We start from the raw sequence: 7636 nt of genomic DNA on the forward strand, positions 1-7636 counted from the left end.
CTGGTGAATAAAATGCAACTCAAAGTACCTGAACAGTCGAGCTGTTAGTGTAACGTACAGTCTGGTTAGCTTGGGTTTCTCCTGATGGCTGCTGTCTGAGCTTCATCCTTCATGAAAAGCCGATTCAGCAAAGGAGATGACACATGTGCCCTTCACCCAGACCCACAGCCAGTCATCCTGCCCATCAGGAAGAAATGGATTACATGGCTTAGAACTTTTCAGAAAGCATAACTTCACTTCAAGGCCAGAGCCCGGCCAAAGATGGATCGGGTTGGTCACTGGCACTAGTCACTTTTCAGTAAAAATACCCCATGGAGAAACCTGATTGATGCAGCTACACTTGAGGGAGGCAGATTGATTGTGTCATGGAGACCAGAGGAAGACTAAGACAAAACCAATGAAAACCTAGCCTTGGAAGTTCAAAACCTCATATAACAACTTGTAGCTTCTTCCACAAAGCTCATTGAAGCTTCAGACAAGTCCTAAATGCATTAGGATGTACTTGCCTGAAGTACTTGCCTGAAGTAATGCCAGTTTGGAACTTCTTGAGATACTTGATCATTAGAGATCGTCAGATCCTTTCCAGGCTGTATTTGATACCATTTCTCATTGCAAAACCTTATGTGGAACTGTAGTTTTCAGCTGCTTGAATCAGCTCTGAGCACACCTCAAGCCTGGGTCCTAGTTCTTTTAAGAGCGCAAAGAAAAAAGCAACGTATTGGACACCCAATAAAAGGGAATTTGTGCTATCCACAGTTAGTTTGAATTCAACTTAATTGTTTATTACTCTGAGGTCTCTAAAGGATAAAGAATATGGAATAAAATATTTCTACCACCTCAGCCTTTGTGAAAACATTCACAACCTGTTAAACACCAGGGTCAGTAACTTTGAAATGATCTCAGAATTTGATTTCATTCTATTTTAATTGCAAACGATATATTCCAGGGCTCACGTCGGGCGCGAAGCTGGGACTAAGGGAACATGAAACCCTTGCTTTTTTTCCCTCAGCTCTCCAGCCAGATGTACTGCAGGCAGGTGCAACACAAACTCCCAAATACCCTGCTAATGTAGCGAAAGCCTGACCTGGAGGGATGGATCTGAACGGGCTTTTCAGCTTGCATGCTTGTTCCATCCGCTCTGCGGAACGGCTGCCAGCCTGGGGACGCGGTGCCAGCAGCCCGGTGGTTTTTTTAATGCAAAGTTGCAAAACCACAGAGCTCATTTTTACTGGTGACCTTTTCACCACTAATTGTCGGGTACTCGAAAAAAAAAACCCAATTAAAAGAGAAGTTACTTTGGTCAGGGCTGAAACGATAGCCCAGAAACGCGCCTCCGGCTGCTGCTCCCTCACCCTGCACTGTTTGCCCAGTGTTTGCATCCAAACTAGAGCGGGTCCTGCTCGGATGAGTCAGACAGCTTTCTGGGTTGTTGCTTTAGTTTTCCCTGCAAAGCAGCTTTTGATTGTGAAATAAATCACCAAATACGAGCTGGAGTGTTGGGAAGAGGGAACAAGCAGCCAGGGTGGGGGCACAGACAAGGAGAGATCCAGGGCCGCGTCTGCACCAAGCGCTGAGTGAAGGCGGCTGTTTTTTTCCCCTCTAAGAACACACAGGTCTATTTTACTTTATTTCTACAGCTTTTTTAGACACGGGCTAGTCAGGAGTTGCAGCTGGACTCCCTCTCCCTAGGAGAGTTCAACCGAGTTTTGATCTCCTTTGCCCAGGTTTTCATATTGATTCATTCCCTAATTTCATTAGAATTGGCGACATGTAAGAGGTGTGTTTGTGAGCAGAGCCTGACCTACTTTTTCCACCTTCTCTGCCGAGTGTTGTACGAAGGGACTGAGCTGACGCTCGGCTGGGGGCAGTGGGACTCTCAGCTAGGCGACCTTTCTAACCCATCCAGTTCTGTGCTCTCCCCAGAGAATGCCAATTTCAAGGTTAAAAAAGGAGACAAGTCCATATTAGCAAGTCCTAGTGAATTAAAACAAGGACACAGAGCTGTTGGAGCAAGACCAGAGGAGGCCACGAGGATGATCAGGGGCTGGACCACCTCCCATACAGGAGCCAGGCTGAGAAAGCTGGGGCTGTTCATCCTGGGGAAGAGAAGCTGCGTGGAGACCTCAGAGCAACTTCCAGTATTTGAAGGGGGCTACAAGGATGCTGGAGAGGGACTGCTCATTAGGGACTGGAGTGACAGGACAGAGGGGAATGGTTTCAAACTGAAACAGAGGAGAATTAGGTTGGATATAAGGAAGAAATTCTTTACTATGAGAGCGGTGAGACACTGGCACGTGTTGTCCAAGGAAGCCGTGAATGCTCCATTCCCAGCAGTGTTCAAGGCCAGGCTGGACGGGGCTTGGAGCATCCTGCTCTAGCGGAAGGTGTCCCTGCCCATGGTACAGGGCTGGAACTAAATGAGCTTTAAGGCTCTTTCCAACCCAAACCAGTCTGGGATTCCATGCTTCTTGAGCTACCTTATTTATCTTTTTTGCCATGTTGCAGTTTCAGCTATAACACTGTAAAAGCTGGTCTTGCTATTTCTGTACACTGAAATACTTCTATATTCTGGCAAGGCCTTAAAGTGTAGGCAGTATTTAGACAAAAATGCCTAGCAGAAAGCCGAGTGGCAATGTCCCACACTAGCAGGTATCTCACAGGAAAAGTGTGATGCTTCTTCAGCAAAACACCCCCAGACTAAATAACAAACCCCCTCACTGGCTCTGGCCCCCTGCTATGCTCGACGGTCCCTCAAGATCAGCAAAGCTGCACCATGGGCACAAGCTCGTATTTATGGCAAATCTCACACCACTGTCAATGGGTCTGGACTGTCACAGAGTGTTTCTGTTGTTGCTTTTACAGATAGCAAATTGAGAAATATCCAGCCTAAATGAGAAAGAACCACAGTTTACAACAAAGCATGTGATGACTTGCAGCTTGGGGATTGCGGTCAGTCATATCCATGTGAATCCATCCACCACAATGAAGGAAATATCATTTCTACTGAGGGATTCTGTTCTGCTGGTTTTGTTTGTTATTTTCAGCCTTTGCCTCCAAAAACTTACATGTGGTCCAAAAGTCCTAAGGTGATTTCCTCTCCCACTCTGAAGCCACATCTTCACTAAGCCCAGCAGCTGCTGCAGAATGGCTTATTTCTAAACATGGGTAAAACCACTTTGCTCTGGTTATTTCTTTCTGTCAGCGCATCCCAATTTTCTCCCTCTTATTCCTTGCTTTCCAGTATTTATGTCAGGTAAACATTCGTTCCCTCAATCTTGCCCAAGCTGGTTTATAGCAGTGTTTTAACATTCAAAATCAGCCCTGTTGATTGGCTGGTGGCTGGATCACATGGTCGCTCAGCACTGAGCTGAGTTTCATGGCTTTAACCTGCCAGAGGGGAGACTGAGATGAGCTCTTAGGCAGAAGCTCTTCCCTGTGAGGGTGCTGAGGCGCTGGCACAGGGTGCCCAGAGAAGCTGTGGCTGCCCCATCCCTGGCAGTGCTCAAGGCCAGGTTGGACACGGGGGCTTGGAGCAAGCTGCTCTAGTGGAAGGTGTCCCTGCCCGTGGCAGGGGTTGAAACTGGATGGGCTTTAAAGCCCCTTCCAACGAAAACCATTCTATAATTCAATGATTGTAAGATCAGTGAGGAAGGTGATGGAAGGGCAGGGCCAGCCACATGTGCTCACCTCATCTTTGCTGATTTCACCTCCATCCCCACCACATCATGCTGTGACTCTACACACTAGTTTTTGAAAGCTCTCTGCTTTCAGAAACATGGTTTTAGCAGTAAACAGTTTACAGAGTTATTTACAGCTCAATTTACAGAGCATCCTACCGGAACAATGAAGGAATGCTGCGGCGCACATTGTCTGTCGAGTGTGGTCAGCAGGAGGAGTCTTCTCTGGGTTCTTTCATGCATTCTGAACCCCTCTCTTGCCTCCACTGCACAACCATCTAACCAGTTACAACACGAGCCTTGCACACAGGAAACCTGAATGTAGAAAATGACAAGGAACCCAGAAATGCAATCAAAGAAAAGCCAAAAATGGATAACCTGTAATTTTCATACTTTTTTTTTTATTAATTATCCCAAAGGATTTATACTTGAGCTCTGCCAGGAGCCTGGGGAGATGGGCAATTTGTCAGGGGAATGAAGCACTGCACCACCACTGCCCTGTTCAGAAGGAGATGCTAAGAGGGCAGGGACCTCATTGCGCACCAGCATCTGGTTTTGCTTGGACTGGATTTTAAATTTCACTTTTATTACCTTTGAGCCCAAAAGTTTTCAAGGAAGCCCTCCAAAATCTTTGAAATTTTGCTCTCATGTGAAGGCAGGAAAAGTTTTACCCTCAATTTAAGTGAGTACAGAGACAAGAGAGCCCAAGGCAGTTTGGAAACATGTAGCTGAGAAGGTCTCCTATGATCTGTGTCACAGTATGGAGCTGCTCAGCATTTCCTGGACAATCTGAAGCTCAATTCCTTAAGTTCAGCGTAAGGAGCTCCTTAACTGAAAGCATCTAGAGAAGTGCAAATGGCCTCTGTGTTAACAAAATAGCAGGTATGTCAGAAGTAAAGAAAGATGGAGATCACCTTCTGGGGAGCAGCTTTAGAAATGAGCTCTCCAAAGCTGCATCAGCACCATGGTCTCACTTGGGGTTTAGGGCTCCTCTATGAGCTGGTTTCTCCAAAGACACAGCAGTGACCCTGTGCCCCAGGAAAAGGGACTATCACCCTGTCATGACTCAAGGCACAGCGCTGCCTCTCCATATCATGACCAAGATTTTTCAGGCCTCAGACCTAACGAACAGATGTCCTCTATATGGTGTGATGGGCACTCCAGATCCGGGATGGATGGGTGAACTTGCACAGACAGGTCCTTTAGGCAGCAGCAAAGCCCAGCACTGGCTGGAGTGGTGGGGCAGTGGTGGGGCAGCACTGTGCCGGTTCTGTGCTCCCCACACAAGGCACAGCTCAAAGCTCAGCAGCAGCAGACACTGGGCGCTGGCACAGCAGCTGAGGAGCAGCAACGGCAGCCAAATGTATGAGGTCTTTAGGCACCCTGCAGCTGTGGCTGCCCGGGCTCTGCCCTGGGAGGGGATGTGGTGGGATTCAGCTTCTTCATGGCTGCAGTTGCTCAGATCAGTGCAGGCAACTTGTGAACTCCAGTTCCCTCTAAACCCATCTTGCTGCTCAACTCAGCAAGTGCACTGCTCTACCCAGCTCTGCCTGGATTCTAGCACAACAGACCAGTGACAGCACGGAAGTCTGGCACCCACCAGGCACATGCAGCCCACCACAGCCCATCCAGCTCCTTTGCATGCATCTGGCTCCTGCAATGCTCTTGAGACAAGTGCTTGTGAGCCCGTTGGCGCTGCAGAACCTGTCAGAAACACCAGCCCACTCCTCAGCCGGGCCAGGGCCGCGCACCACTGACAGGCACAGGGTTGCATCAGATTTTGCCAGCTGTGGATACCGCCCACAGCTGTTGTATGTGACCTCTCCTCCCTGCACCATCTGAATTTTCTGGGCTCTGAGAAAGCATGTAGTCATATAACCAAAACCAGATACAGGAGGAGAGGAACCTGTTTAAGATTTGAGATGACAATCCTGCCCTCAGTTACACTTTCTTGAACAAGAGCAGATTTGGTTAGTAACAAGATACAGACCTAATTCTGATTATTTTTACACCAGCAAAGCCAATGACTCTGGGAGAATGAGAAACGCTTTACACTGGCACTGGTGCAACACCAACCACCGTTGCTGTTTAGTGCCCTGGACATTTTCTCTACAATACAGTTTCAAATGCTTGCGAGAGCTGAAAACAAAGAAACAAAACCCCAGCCTCGTGCAGACTTTAGAAATGAAAAATAAAATGTCCAGGAAATCCCTGCAAGGGCTTGGACTGAACAGGAAGATCCATTACAGAACATTTTCAACTTCTTTTGGTGGATTTTTTCAACTTGCAAGCAGCAGAACGCCAAAACGCTAACAGGCAGGGCAAATTGAGCACAAATCAAATATTCTGTGGCCTGGGTTAGAAATTAAGGCACTGTTTATTTTTTTATGCTTTACACTTTGGCCAGCATTTATCCCGAATGAAGGCAGCAAATGTTATTAGATTTCATGGAATGTAAATAAACAGTTATTGGTAAATACATTTTGGTGGTCTGCTTGTTACACTGCATGTCAGGAAAACTATAGGGAACTGGCAGGAGTTCAGACGTCTTCAAGGAACACAGAAAACAGACATATTTTACTAATTATAGCTAACAAAAACACTCTGAGATTACAGTTAAATTACATTAAAACATAACTTGTTGGCAAGGGCTGTGAGCATAATGCTTTCCCTATATCTTTCTGTATAATGTTTCATCGGAACAGAGCAGTAACATGGGGAAACCCTGGCACAGACCAACCTTCGGGGCTGGTCCAGGCTGGTCACTTGGTTTCCTCACTAACTTCTGTAGGTCCAGTGTAGTTTCTAAGAGGTGGAAGACCTGGGTTTGCCCACAGCAGGTACTGTGGCACATCTTCATCTGAGCCTGTGCAGAAGGGAAGGAAAAAGAGGCACCTGCTACAGGGACAGTGTGGTTCAGTGAGAGCTGGGAGGGCAGAAGCAGTGGCAGGTGGAAGGCTCTCAGCAGGAGCTTCTGTATCCACAACATCTTACATGGAGGGACTGAGCCACCGCTGGCTCTGCTGAACCTTCTGCTTCTGTCTTTGTAGATGCTTAGAATCACAGAAGGGTTTGAGCTGAGACCTTAAAGATGATGCAGTTCCACCCCTCTGCCATGGGCAGAGACAACTTCCACTAGACCATGTTGTCTTCTGGGTCTGCAATGTACCTATGAGACAAGGAGAAAAAGAAGTGATGGCTCTGTTCTGGAGTCTTCTGTGGGGCACAAAGACATGTTTTGGCTGTGCCATTATATGGGGACCTACAGCAGCCAATCATATAGCTAAAATCAGGTCTGCAAGAGCAGACCTTTCTTTGCCACAGGAGGAAAGCAAGGCTTTCCTGCAGAAATCCTTCTGTTTGACAATGTCAGAGTTTCCATGACAAATGACCTGTAGCCAGTGCTGTCCCTGCCATTAGAGCGAGCAACCCCGCTGCATGAGGCATGTATGTGAACCCACTGTGGAGCTGCTTGCATTACACTGAGTCACGTTACAAACTATTAACTTATTTTTGTTGAGGTGCAGTTCGCATGAAAGTAACTCAATAAAGAAAGATGTTCAGAAGCATCGCATGTGAGCAGCATTAAGGTCACAGAACCACCAGGTGCAATGTGTTATTCTGCTCCCCCATGGCTGTACATCAGGAGGTGACAAGACTGGCACTCTGCTGAAAGCCTCTGAACTAGATCGATTTCCTTCCTTCTGCTGGGGGTTGCTAACACTGAGCAGTCCCTGGCAGGGTGACACAGCGCTGGTAGCTCTGCTGTGTCACCCATCAATATCCCATCCCTGGCAGTGTTCAAGGCCAGGTTGGACGGGCTTGGAGCAGCCTGCTCTAGTGGAATGTGTCCCTGCTTGTGCAGGGGGATGGAACTGGATGAGCTTTGAGGTCCCATTCTAGGATTCTATGATTCTGTGATTATCTATTTAAAACGAGGTAAATCAAGGTGGTCATTT

General features: G+C 47.4%; 1 long non-coding RNA gene across 1 annotated transcript; it reads right to left on the minus strand.

Moving 5' to 3' along the window:
• Positions 1 to 524: 524 nt before the first annotated feature.
• Positions 525 to 6831, minus strand: LOC134169078 (uncharacterized). The gene is made up of 3 exons (XR_009966753.1): positions 6672 to 6831; positions 3837 to 3992; positions 525 to 687 (listed from the first exon to the last, which is right to left on the minus strand). It is a non-coding gene; the product is annotated as an uncharacterized LOC134169078 (long non-coding RNA).
• Between the last annotated feature and the right edge of the window lie 805 nt (positions 6832 to 7636).

The sequence above is a fragment of the Pezoporus occidentalis genome, unplaced genomic scaffold, assembly GCF_034315485.1.
Source record: "Pezoporus occidentalis ecotype Australia unplaced genomic scaffold, CSIRO_AGI_Poc_V1 ctg33, whole genome shotgun sequence".
Lineage (NCBI taxonomy): Eukaryota > Metazoa > Chordata > Aves > Psittaciformes > Psittacidae > Pezoporus > Pezoporus occidentalis.